The 13871-nt window shown below is 48.7% G+C and overlaps 1 protein-coding gene across 1 annotated transcript in view; it reads right to left on the bottom strand.

Moving 5' to 3' along the window:
• LOC146817856 (amine sulfotransferase-like) overlaps positions 1–10089 on the bottom strand; it is a 462478-nt gene extending 452389 nt beyond the window's left edge. The window contains exon 1 of the mRNA XM_085611339.1: positions 9913–10089. The gene's annotated coding sequence lies outside the window, so the exon portion shown is untranslated. The remainder of the gene's footprint in view (positions 1–9912) is intronic.
• Positions 10090–13871: the final 3782 nt, after the last annotated feature.

The raw sequence follows: 13871 nt of genomic DNA, 5'->3' as shown, positions 1-13871 counted from the left end.
TGGGTGGCGCAACCAGCACTGCAAGCCCACCAGCAGCATTGGCATTCACAAGCCCTGGCACCCCTGGTGCACTTTACTGGGGACTGACAGTGAATCCAATAAACCAATCAGGAACATCAATTACAGGTACACTTTACCTAGGGAGCACTTGCACTGCGGCACGGATTAGCCGTGGCGCAGTGCCCTGAGCGGACAACACCAGCAAAACAATCGAGTCACACCATCAAAAAGTGGAAGGGAAACTCACGCCAAGGTGCCAGGTCTAACACGTGTCCCCTCCAGCTGAAATGTGGGGAGAACTACCCTTGCCCAGGGGGTTCCTCGTCACTAAGGCGGAAATACCTGGACAGACCGTCAGCGTTGGCGTGATCTGTACCAGGACGGTGTTCCACCGTAAAGTCCATACCCTGTAGGGAGATGGACCACCTCAACAGCTTCGGGTTCTCACCCCTCATTTGCATCAACCATCTGAGGGGCCTGTGGTCCGTCTGAACCCGGAAGTGAGACCCAAACAAGTAGGGTCTTAGCTTCTTCAGCGCCCAGACCACAGCAAATGCTTCTCGCTCAATTGCACTCCACCTACTTTCCCGTGGAAGTAACCTCCTACTGATGAAGGCTACGGGTTGGTCCCAGCCCTCCTCAGTCATCTGTGAGAGAACAGCCCCTACACCATGCTCTGAAGCGTCTGTCTGCACTAGGAATTCCTTGGAGAAGTCAGGGGCCAAGAGCACGGGCGCCGTGCACATGGCAGTCTTCAGGGTGTCGAAAGCTTTCTGACAGGTGTCAGTCCAGATCACGTTCCTGGGCTGCTTCTTGGAAGTCAGCTCTGTCAAGGGGGCAACAATCGTTCCATAGCCCTTGACAAACCTGCTATAGTACCCAGTGAGCCCCAGGAAGGCCCTCACTGCGGTCTGCGTCTTGGGGGGTTCCCAAGCCAGGATGGTCTCAATTTTGGGTTGCAAGGGTGCCACCTTGCCACTCCCCACTTAGTGTCCCAAGTACACCACGGAACCCTGCCCGATCTGGCACTTGCTTGCCTTGATCGTGAGGCCTGCTCGGCGCAGAGCCATCAACACTTCCCAGAGGTGGCGCAGGTGTTCGGGCCAGGTGGCACTGAACACTGCGATGTCATCCAGGTAGGCGGCACTGAACGCATCCAGCCCAACCAGTACCTGGTTGACCAACCTCTGAAAGGTGGCAGGGGCATTCTTCATTCCAAATGGCATGACTCGGAACTGGAAGTGCCCATCTGGTGTAGAGAATGCTGACCTCTCTTTGGCCCCATCGGTCAAGGCGATCTGCCAGTACCCAGACGTTAAATCAAACGTGCTGAGGAACCGGGCAGCCCCCAGCCGATCAATGAGCTCATCAGCTCTGGGGATGGGGTGCGCGTCAGTCTTCGTTACTGAATTGAGTCCTCTGTAGTCCACACAGAACCGGAGTTCAGGTGTGGCTCCCGGCGCAGCAGCTTTGGGGACCAAGACCACGGGGCTGGACCAAGGACTGCTGGAGGACTCAACCACCCCTAGCGCAAGCATCTTGGAGACCTCCTCCTTGATGCAAGCTCTGACCCTGTCAGTTACCCTGTAAGCCTTGTGCTTCACAGGTAAGCTGTCTCCTGTGTCCACATCATGGACGCACCAATCTGTGACACCAGGAACCAGGGAGAACCTATCTGGAAACTGCCCCAGCAAGTGGCAGCAATCTTCCTGTTGTTCGGGCGTCAGGGTGGGTGAGAGGTTAACTCCATCCACTGACCCATCTTTCTCAGCGGCTACTAAGAGGTCAGGAAGAGGCTCGGTCTCCTCTTCCATTCCATCATCAGTGGCCAGCAGCATGACCACTTCGGTCCTCTCTAAGTGGGGCTTAAGGCGGTTAACATGTAGGACCCTCAAAGGGTTCCTGGGAGACTGCATGTCCACCAAGTAGGTGATAGGACTCTTGCGCTCCACAACCTCAAATGGACCTGTCCACTTATCCTGAAGTGCACAAGGCTCCACTGGGGCCAAGACCCACACCTTTTGTCCAGGTTGAAGCTCTACCAGAGTGGCATTCTGGTCGTACCACCGCTTCATCTCCTCTGGCTGGCTTCCAGATTTGCCTCAGCAAGTTGCCTGAAACGCCGTGTCTGGTTTCGGAAGGCCAGCATGTAACTGTATACATTCTGGGGAGGTTTCCTGGGAGATTGCTCCCAGCCTTCCTTTACCAAACTCAGAGGTCCTCTTACCGGGTGACCATACAGAAGCTCAAAGGGGCTGAACCCTAGAGACTTCTGTGGCACCTCTCGGTAAGCGAAGAGCAGGCATGGCAAGAGGACGTCCCACTTACGCCTCATTGGACCGCCCAGGCCCATGATCATGCCTTTGAGGGTTCGGTTGAATTTCTCAACCAACCCATTTCCTTGGGGGTGGTAAGGAGTGGTGAACTTGTAAGTTACCCCACACTCCTTCCACAGTGATTTCATATATGTGGATATGAAATTGGTCCCCCTGTCGCTCACCACCTCTAGAGGGAATCCCACTCGGGAGAAAATTCCCATCAGTGCTCGTCCCACCACGGGGGCCGTCACTGTCCTCAGAGGGATGGCTTCAGGGTACCGGGTGGCATGGTCCACCAAGACCAGGATGAACCTGTTGCTCAGGGCTGTCTTGGGGTCCAGGGGCCCCACAATATCAATACCCACTCGCTGGAATGGCGTACCGACCACGGGGAAGGGCTGCAGAGGAGCCTTGTGCTTCCCTCCGCTCTTACCACTTGCCTGGCAAGTCTGACAGGTTCTGCAGTAGGAATCTGAATTCTTGTGCATTTGGGGCCAGTAAAAGTGGGTGACAAGCCTGTCATAGGTCTTGTCCATCCCCAAATGTCCTGCTAAAGGCACATCATGAGCCAGCCCCAGTAGGAAGGTTCTGAACTTCTGGGGTACCACCAGCACACGGGCTGACCCAGGTTCAACAGCCTTAGGCTCGGAATACAGGAGGTCACTCTCCCAGTACACGTAGTGTGTTTTGGCCTGAACACCATTGGCCTGGTCTGCAGCCTGCTGCCGCATACCCACGAGAGAAGGGCATTCTTTCTGCTCCCTGCAGAATTCCTCCCTGGAGAGACCTCCTTCTTGCTGCCAATGGGTCAGCTCAGGCAGGTCTCCCAGTTCGGCAATCTGTTCCCCGGTAGGCTCCAGAGCATCCCCCTCAGGGTCTACTTCCTCCTGGGCCGTGGGAACTTCGGGGGCCGGTTTCCCGCGCCTCCTGCGCCTTCTCCCTAAGGCCGGTTCCTGGACCTCTCCCTCAGGCTCCAGGACCCTCTCAACACCCCTACTGGCTGCCATGGACCGGGTGGTCACGCACGCCCAGTCGGGCAGACCCACCATCCTCAGATGCGTGGTCTTCTCCACCTTTTCCCAAGGGGAGCTCTCCAGGTCGTTCCCTAGCAGACAGTCTACAGGCATGTCAGTTCTCACAGCGACTTGTAGAGTACCAGAGACCTCCCCCCACTCAAAGGGAACTTGAGCCATTGGACAACGACTCTCTATGTTGTCAGCATTGACAACCCTACAGTAGGCATTGGGTACAATCTGCTCTTGAGACACCAGGTGTTGCCTCACCGAGGTCACGCTGGCTCCTGTATCTCTAAGAGCCTCAACCTTCTTTCCATTGATGGTCACTACTTGCCCATATTTCTTAGTGTTAGAGGGTAAGTAGGTTTCAGGGACCATCTCACTGTCTCCTAGCGAGACTAGGGTCATCTGCCCGGGACCCCCACCCCCCTGGACTGCTACCTCCTCCCCAAAGTTAATATTAGCTACTTGCCGGGGTGGAGCACCAGTGGGTGCGGTCTTACCAAACAGGTGACACTTAGGATCAGAGGCAATGTGACCCGGGTCACCACACCTGTAACAATTGAAGGGCCCCTTTGGAACAGGTCTACCTGTCGGGGCCCCGTTCTGCTGCGGGGGTGGGGGAGGCTGAGAACCCTTCTGCTGGTTCCCTTGGGGATTACTTTGGGGGCCTTTTTGGAACCCCTTCTGTTTACCCCTGTCCCCCCCACTCTTCTGCTGGGGACCCTGCCCATCTTTGGCGGAGTCTCCCACTTGACCCTTGTGGACCCTGGTGCTGAGCCAGCGGTCCGCCTCCTCAGCAAGCTTCCTCGGGTTGGACAGCTTGCTATCAATCAGGTGCTGGCGTAGCTCAGGAAAACATTGACTGGACAAGTGCTCCCATGCAATTAAATCAAGCAGCCCTTGATAATCATTCACTTTGCTACCCTTCACCCAACCATCCAGTGCTCTGCAGAAAAAAGTTACATACTCCACATACGTACTCTCAGGGATCTTCTTAGTCTCCCTGAACCTCTGTCTATATTGCTCAGGAGTTAACCCATACCTGGTCATTAAAGCTTCCTTCATATGGGGGTATGAGGCTTGGAGATCTAAGGGTAAATCTAACAGTGTGTCACGCCCTTCCGCAAGGAACCTTCCCCACAACCCCGCTCCCCAGTCTTTCTCAGGGACCCGGTGTGAAGACATGGCCACCTCGTAGGCTCTAAACCACTGCCCTATGTCATCCTTTCTAAAATACTCCTTTACTACATCTTTGGGGATGTACACCTTGGACTCTACCTGCACCGGTGGAGTGCTGCCACCAGAAGGAGCGGTGTCCAAACTTTTCGCCTTCAGCTCCAACTCCTTCAATCTTATATCATGATCCATTTGGCGTTGTTGTGCCTCCAGGGCCAACTTCTGCTTTTCCATTTCCATTTGTCCTGCCAACTTTGCCATCTCCATTGCATGCGCCCTGTCTGCTGCCCTGTCTGCCAGCTCCTCTGGCGACCGGACTCTGCTGGGCGCCTCCAGGTTGTCGGGTGGAACGATGTCCCCCGCATTCTGTGGGTCTTTTGACTCCTTCCAGGCTCTCAACGCCTTGGTGTACTGGACCCTCCTCTTGAATCCAGCATGGGGAACTCTGAATTTTACACTGTAGCCTCTCAATTGCTCTACCGTGTAGCCTTCCAGTCCCTCCCAATCCACCTCATCCATTCCAGAAATCACAGAGTGTGCTCTTCCAGCAGAGAGTGAGCCAGGCATGGTTGCAAAAATGGCAGATGTCTCAACAAAGTTCAAAAATGAAAACCTGTGGCTGCGTTACTTGGTCTGCTCTCACTATCTGGTGATTAATAATTCACTGTATGCAAATTATAAATGCAAATCCGAAATCCCAGCCGCTGCCAACAATGTTAGACTTGGGGGTCTCTGGTTGGCGCAAGGTTGCCCTTGGGTCAAGCAGGAACCCTCTCCTCTACGTCAGGGCGCAAGATAACCCCTTGTGAATGACCCTTGCTCACCCTCTAGGTGCGTGGCGTGAGCAGCCAAGGCGATTCCTCAGGCGTTGTTGGTTAAGCACTTACAATCATACACACAGTAAATACATCAATCCCCCCAGAAACGGACACCAGACTTGGATATGTAGAAAAATACGCTTCTTTATGTAAAAATAGGTATATATATCTCAGCAGACTTATCACAAGACCAATAACGTTTTCGCTATGCCACCAGGTTGTAAAGCAGGCAAATGTTCTCTGTTCGTAGCTTCAAATGGATACTTTGTAGTCTCTTGCAAATGTTACTTTTGGTTCCAGTACTCACAGAGATCGGCTCCTGCGAACGGGGAAATAAGGCGTTGCGGGCCCCGAGCCCAATACTGGAACTTCTTTAGTGATGTGGAGAGTCGGCACAGGTCGGTGCGACTCTCAGCTTGGGAAGTGGTCTTGGGTCCTCGATCAGCGGGTGTGGGCAGGTAGGCAGGCGCGGCCAGCGACCCTCAGCACGGCGGTGCAGGGGGGGTCTCCACAACGGGGGCGGCGCGGCCTGAGATGTCCGGGGATAGCGAAGCGGGGTCACAGGGCACGGTCGGTGCAGCTGGATGACCCGGCGTAGATCACAGTCGTCGGACGGTTTCCGGCCGGAGGGGTGATAGCGCGTTCAGCGCGCTCCAGTGGCAGGCGGTGACAGGGGTGCAGGCAACCTAGCCCGGGAACAGAGAGCGGATCCGGACGGAGCGAGGCTCTCACGGGGTTGAGGCAGGCAAGCTCCTGAGTGTCACGGCCCTAGGAGGGGCGATGAGGGGCGCAGTCTTTTTCCAGCGGGATGCACACACGGCTCGAATCGGAGGACGAGCAAAAGCACAGAGAACCCACTGGTCCTGGGGTTCAGTTCAGGGGGCAAGCTCAGATCAAGCCCTTGGAGAATGTTCAAGCACAAAGTAGCAAAGTCTTTTCAGTAGTCTCTTCCTCTCCTTTCTCAGCAAGGCAAGCAGCAGGCCAGCTCCTCCAGCGTCTTCTTCTCCTTCTAGTCGGGCAGAGGTTCTTTGTGGTAAAACAGGATTCTGATTTCTTAGGAGCCAGGCTCCTTCTTTTATACCGTGATTCTTTTGTTCTTTAGCGCCAGGGGGCCTGGGCCTGGCTCAGTCCAGTTCTGGAGCACTTTGTTATGGTGACTCTGCTCTTTCCTTTCAGCAGCAGGGCAGAGACATCAGCCGCTCCACAGGGGGCGGCGCCGGCTTTGTGGTGGCAGAGCACAGGTCTATTCAAGAGTCAAGGTGTACTCCTCCCACCCATCCTGGTGTCATCTCCCTACCCACCACCTGGCAGCCAACCTGTCTCTGGGGATTCCCCAACCCTGCTCCTTACTGTTGCTAGGCAGAACACACACACGCAGCAGAGGCGGACTGAAATGGCCAGGTCAGTAAATACTAACTTTCTAAAAGTAGTATTTACAAACCCAGGATATTAAAATAAACTTGACTACAAGAAGTATTTTATTATTCTGAGTTCAGGCATACTAAACTTGACATTCTACCATGCTCTCTGAGTCCACTGGGGTCACAGCGTGTAGTGACTCCAGCAGCCCATTCTGGCCTATGGAGAGCAGGTAGCCTTCAATAGTGAAAAACGAAAATGGCTGTAATTCACTACTAAGACATGCCACACACATCCGGGCATGTCCTACCTTATGCCTACAATGCACCCTGCCCTTGGGCCTACCAGAGGGGTGGCTAATATGTAGGTAAGGGAAGGTTTAGGGACTGGCAAGTGGGGGCACTTGCGCAGTCAGCGCGACGGTCCCAGACCGCGCACAGGGTCTGCGGTGGCAGACCCTAGGCACATTTTACACGGCCGCTTTCTGTGGGTGGCGCAACCAGCACTGCAAGCCCACCAGCAGCATTGGCATTCACAAGCCCTGGCACCCCTGGTGCACTTTACTGGGGACTGACAGTGAATCCAATAAACCAATCAGGAACATCAATTACAGGTACACTTTACCTAGGGAGCACTTGCACTGCGGCACGGATTAGCCGTGGCGCAGTGCCCTGAGCGGACAACACCAGCAAAACAATCGAGGCACACCATCAAAAAGTGGAAGGGAAACTCACGCCAAGGTGCCAGGTCTAACACTCCTCTGAAACCACCTATTTGTATAATTATTGAAAGAGTAGTGTCAAAGCCGTGACTGCCATCTGGGCTGTTAAGCTGGACCTATGGTGGTGTAAATGAATACTTTTCTGAAGCCCCCTGAGTGTCTATTTTATAGAGGAGTAAGGTCACAAGCTCTGGCAGACAACTAACCTGTGAAGCCAGGCTTAAGATTCGGACAACTGTATTTGCAATATTTACTTCTGTACATGTGATAGAGAGTAAAGCATACAATGCTTGCACCTGGGCAAACATGGCACACAGCAAGCAATGTTATTTATGCTGTGTCTATATAATAGGTGTTGGTGAACACAATGTATCCACTTCTCAAAGGTGGACCTATGAAGGTCAGCACTAGAGCAAGTATTGCCACTACAATTTTGTGTTGAAGTAATAACGGACTTTGGGGGTAGGGTGGACTGCCCATCATCCAAACAGAGGGCCTTGCTGCCCCCTAGCTGCAGTTGACTGCCTGCCAAATCTAGGGATCCCTTCTGGCTGCCAGGGGTTTGTTCTGGCAAAAGTTGTGGCGGGGGTGCTTTCCGCAGAACTGCAATGCTGGGTGGGCCACCATGTCACTGCTGGGGCATATCTACAAGGCCAGGCGATAATTATCGCTCAGTGCTCTTAGCGCGAGGATAATTATCGTCGGCCAACGCTGAATTTTATCGCGGAGATAGATTGCTATCAGCAACGTTTATCTCCAAAGCAATAAAATTCAACGCGCAAGCTGCCAACTGTGCGATTATCGCTGGAAATCCAGCGATAATCTCACAACGGGGTATATTAAGAAGGCCGCTTTTGCAGCTGTTTTCGGCCGAAAAGCGGCAATAAATTTATCGCCATATCAGCAAAGACAAGCTATTGCGTGTTTTGCTGACTTAGCGCCAGTTTCCAACATGCCTAACTTTGCATCGCTAATGAGATGCAAAGTAGGCGTGGCTGTGAAACCAACCATGGAAAATATCGCGAAGGCAGCTTCGCGATAATAACAGGGAACCTTAACGCAGGAATTTAACGTCTGTTAAATTCCTGACTAAGGCATACTTAACATGGGGGGTGGATTATGTGGCTAAAACCACAGTCCCTATCATCTAGGATATCGCTGTTTTCCACCATGGAAAACGGCGATATCCACAATATCTCTGGAATTCTTAGCGCCTCGGCAATGCGCGTTGTTGATAACGTGCTAACCAGGTGATAAATTCCAGAGATAGCCGGCGATAAATATGCAAGCGCTAAGCACGCTTTGCGATATTTATCGCCGGCCCTTGTTAATATGTCCCAACGTTTGGCGATAGCTTGCTGATAGGGCAAGGCAGACTTAGCCATGATATCCACCTTCCATAGGATATCATGGCTAAGTCAGTTTCAAAGCAGGCGTAAGGAAAGTAGCGATAACCATGGTTAGCGCTACTTTTCTTATCGCTATGCTTGTTAGCGATTCCCTTGATAATTGGAGAAATGTCGGTTAGCGACATTTCTCCAGTTATTTCAGGAAGTAACGCCCACTTTGCATCTCATTAAAGATGCAAAGCTGGGCGTTCAGAAAACAGGCGCTAAAGCAAGGATTCACGCGATAGCGTGACCTTCCTGAAAATAGAGATAAAATTATCACCGCTTTTTGACCGAAAACAGCCGCAAAAGCGGCGATAATTTTTTATCGCCGCCTTGTAGATATGCCCCTGCTGTTCGTTATTATTTTTATTCATGAGAGACACACTCCCGAAACGGCGTTTGTCTGCAAGAAACAAATATCAATGGCTATAGCAAATGGGCAATTTTCTTCCTCAGCGCGGGCTAATTGCGGTTGTGTTTGCTTACAATACTGCCGCTGCCCGCGTTCCACGCAGTGGGACATCAGCAGGGCAGCTTTCTAGTGGCCGCCCGTCGCAGCCTTCCCCCTCCCCCTTGTTCTGCCTCGCGAGCGAGGCCGCGCCCAGGGAGGAGATCTCCCAATGAGTGTGCAGGTAGGAGGCGGGCCCATAGGGGGGCGAGGCTAGCCCCCCCCTACTTAGGCGTCCCTCTCGCCCAGTTCCTCCTCTGCATCCTGCGCGCCGCTCCTGCCCAGACACGCGATTTTGTTTGTTTCCCGCCTTAAATTACGATTAACTATAGTATAATCTTAACTTCTGCGAAAAGTCATTCAATCTGTTTACCAACCGAACTTTACTTTGTATTTTTCGATATTGTTAGGATCACAAAGGCATCCTCAAGGTAGCGGACAGAGCAACCTACCCTTAATAAACCGTAATAAATCTCTGACAGCTATGTTACCTCCTTTCGGCTTGAGCACTGTTCTTTCTCCCCACAAGCGTTTTCCTCACAAAGCGGCCCATAGGGCCTTTCCAATTAGCTCCACCTCGCTCCCTCCAGTGAGATCACCCTGTGACCTCGCGCCGCGTGTGTACTGTTAAGTCAGTCGTTTTAAAGATAATATTGCCTTACCCTGGTCCAGCAGGTACAGATTCCCCATGCAGGCGCTGGTGACTTCGTACCGAACAGAGACCAAAGCACAGAATGTCGATTCACAGCGCTACTTGAGCAACAAGGTTTGTATGCAAGCGAGCCGCTCTTCTCTTATCACAGAAACTGTCCTCACGAAAAGGTTAGCCAGAAGTGCGCACGTGACTTTCTACTGCTATCTTTGAACTACCTTTGGCCAGGCCTCCCTTGCGATATCATTATGTGTAATATTCCCTCATCTGTGAGTCACCTTCGGCCGCAGCGTAGTTGTCGATAGCGTACCAGGCCATGTGCAATGGTAACAGGTAGAGGTGGGGCTAGCCAACAAATTAACAAGGAGAGCCGAGATAGAGCAGAGTGATGTGTGTGTCTTGTCTCGAAGAGCCCCTGCACAACCGAGCCCTGGAAAATGTCCATGTGGTGTATGAACAAAATATCTAGTTGTAAATATCAGGAGAACGAAATAACGGAAAATAAATATCGTGCTGCAAAAATATCCTGTGATAAAATTGTAAAGCATCTTTTTTTTTACCTAATTTAATGTGTTTTAGTTTATATATGTATTTATGTGTTAGTATTGTTTGTATAGTAATTGTTATTATTTTTTTAAATTAAGGGGCAGATTTATGTTGCCTGGCGCATCTCTGCAAATCAGCAGGAAAGATGGAGCATGCAAGATTACCCTTGCGCCACCCGTGATGCGCTGCATTTACAATGCGGCGCATCATGGCGTAGGAATAAACAGATGTGTGTCGCATCTGGGGCGTAAAGTTGGCGCAGTGCTGAAGTAGTGTTGCGTGCGACACGGAACTCCAGCACTCTTCCAACTTGCCCTATCTGTAACGTGGTGCGTGAAGCCTTACGCCTGCTTCAAGCAGGTGCAGGGTTTTGACGCATCAGCGTTGGAAAAGTGACTCAGTGAAATCTTGTAGATTTCACCGAGTCACTTTTCAGGGGCGTTCCTGCGACGGAACGCCCCCCCCCCCCCCGCGTAGAAACGCCCACATGAAACCTGATGCAGGTTTTATGTGGCGCAGGGCTTTACACTGTGACACATCTCCATAGATGCGTCACGATGTAAATAGGGCGCAACGTGGTGCAGGGTTTACACCGCCGCTGTGTCGCAAAAGTGACGCAACGGAGGCGTAAAAGTGGCACAAGTCCAACATAAATCTGCCCCATAGCTTGTAATTTTATTTGGTTTTAATTGTTTTAATTTAATTGGTAATAATAATAGCAGGTTGTTGGGTTTGTAGGGGATAGGGTAGGATGTTAATTTTGTAACAAATGACTAATTAATATATTTTAATTAAGTATGTGATTGAGATTCATTATGTATGCTATGTAATATTGATTTAATATACTTATATTTTAAGAGAAGCTTCCGCCATTTGTTGGGGTATAGGGTGGGAAGTTATGTAGGTAATAATTAATTAAGAATTAATTTATAATGTATCATTTATTATTTAACTGGTTATTAATTATGTAAATAATGTAAATATCATATATTTTTGTTATATTTTAGGTGCGGGCTAATAGGTTTGTAGAGCTATAGGGTGGAAAGTTAATTAAGTAATAATGTACAATTAATTATTAATCTAATACAAATTATGTATTATATTATTAATTATATACATTATGTAATATTGAATATAAGAATATAAGGTGGGAAGTTAATTAAAAAAAAGTTAATTAAAAAATAAATAAAACATTATCATCATTAATGTATAATTAAATATTTAATTGATTAATGATTATGTACATTGTGTAATAATTATATATTTTAGTTATATTTTTGGTTTGCTCTCCTGGGTTTATAGGGTTGTAGGGTGGAAAGGATATTCAAGTAATAATTAATTAATGATTACTTGCTAATTAATCAAATTAATTATGTAATTATTTATTAGTTATTTTAATTGTGCTATGCTTATTTATTTTCATTATTTTTTATTTAAGATGTGGTTTTAGGTGTGGGTTGCTAGGTTTGTAGGAGTATAGGGTACGAAGTTAAGTAATTAATAAATAAGCATCCTTCTTTCATTAAAATTAATTATTACATTGTGTATGAATTTTGTGAACTGGATAATTGTTGTTTATTTTTTATATATTTTATTGTAAACAATAATATTAATATTTAGAGTTTATATGTATGTTTTAATTAATATGGTTATTCAAGTGTGTAATGCTTTTGAAGCGAAACAATTTACCCACTGTTGCTTAGACTGGAGTGGGAAAAGTAAATATTGCTCCTCCAAAGTCCAATGCTTTCCCTACTGTTGCACAGCCTGGAGATGGAATATAAAATGTCACCCTCTGAAGTCCAAATCTTTCCGTATTACTGCACAAACTGGAGTGGAAATAGTAAATGTTACCCCTCCGATGTCCAACGTTCTCCCTACTGTTGCGCAGACTTGGAGAGGGAATAGTACATCTTTTTCCTTCAAACTCCAAAGCCTTCCCTACAGTTAGGCTAGGTGGTGTCAAAATAGTAAATTTTACTCCTCTGAAGTCCAACGCTTTCCCTACTGTTGCAGAGACAGGAGTCAGAATAGTATATTTAACCCCTCCAAAGTCCAACACTTTCCCTTCTGTTGCACAGCCTTGTGTGGGAATAGTAAATTGAATCCCTCTGAAGTCCAGCATTTTCCCTAGTGTTGCACTGTTTGGAGTGGTAATAATACATTTAACCCCTCTGAAGTCATACGATTTCTGTACTACTGCATAAACTGAAGGGGGAATAGCATATCTATTACTCCCAGACTCCAACACATTTCCTAGTATTGGTAAAATATGATTTTTTTCATATCGGTTTATAATTTTCATTTTACAGTATTTCTTTATATTTTTCTATGTTTTAAAAGTTATATTATTGTAAATGATTTTATTTTATTTGTTTGGTAAATTATTTTGGCCCTGATTATGATGCTGGGTGGATGCCTGACACCAATGCGGGAAAGGATCCACCCAAACAATGGGTCAGCGGTTCCGCAGTCCCAATTAGGAAAATGGAAGTTTGTAAACATCACTGCACACTGGGTGTGCTTTACGGTGCCTGACACACAGAGCAGGGATGTTGAGGGGGCACCAACTGTGCCGCCCAAGGCAGTATGCATAGGCCCGGGGGCAAGGCGGCCCTGCTAGGGGCCTACAATGTGGCTTTCCGACAGCCTTTCCATGTCAAAAATGCCGACAAGGAATGGCTGTCGCAAACCGACATCATAATCCTAAAGGCCGAAACACCGTCCTTAAGGGATCATGCTGCCATTCTAACTGACTGATGGGCTCACTCATCGGAACCACGCCGGATTCCCCTTAAAGTCTAAACTCCGACTGCCGTCATGCTCATACGGGGTCAGACTTTAAGCCCACAATGTCGGGCAGAAAGCCTCTTAATGCTGGTCGGAGGCTTTGCGCCCAAGATTGTCACTGGGCCTTCAGTATTTTAGAATTGAATAGTTAATATTTTTTTCTGTTTCTGTATATATAAAATTCGCTCTTTATATTAGTAAATGTAAAGAATTAAACAAAAAAAGAAAATAATGAAAAACATATATTTTTAATAATTGTGTTACATTACATATACGTACATTCTGCATTCTGCAAACTCCGTGAACGGAGCAGAGTTTTATGCCTGGGCTAAATTATATATTTATACATAGATGTAAATATATACACATATATATATAGATCCTCGAAATCCAACTAATTCGGAAGAATCGTGCTGCTGGACCTTCCGAAAGCAGGAAACGGACACCAACTTGTGCTTAATTACTTTTATTACCCGCAGTAGATGCCGCCATGACGCGTTTCGGGCCCGTAAGCCCTTGATCACATGACATGCCTGTGGCTTTTTTTCTTTTTTTATACAGTGTTAGTGAACCATAGAGCATGAAGACAGACTATGCGATGATGTTGCCACCAAAATCATGACATAAGCATAA

This window comes from Triturus cristatus, chromosome 6 (assembly GCF_964204655.1).
Source record: "Triturus cristatus chromosome 6, aTriCri1.1, whole genome shotgun sequence".
NCBI lineage: Eukaryota > Metazoa > Chordata > Amphibia > Caudata > Salamandridae > Triturus > Triturus cristatus.
Note: the sequence above shows the minus strand (reverse complement) of the source record. Positions and strands in the feature narration are given on the sequence as shown.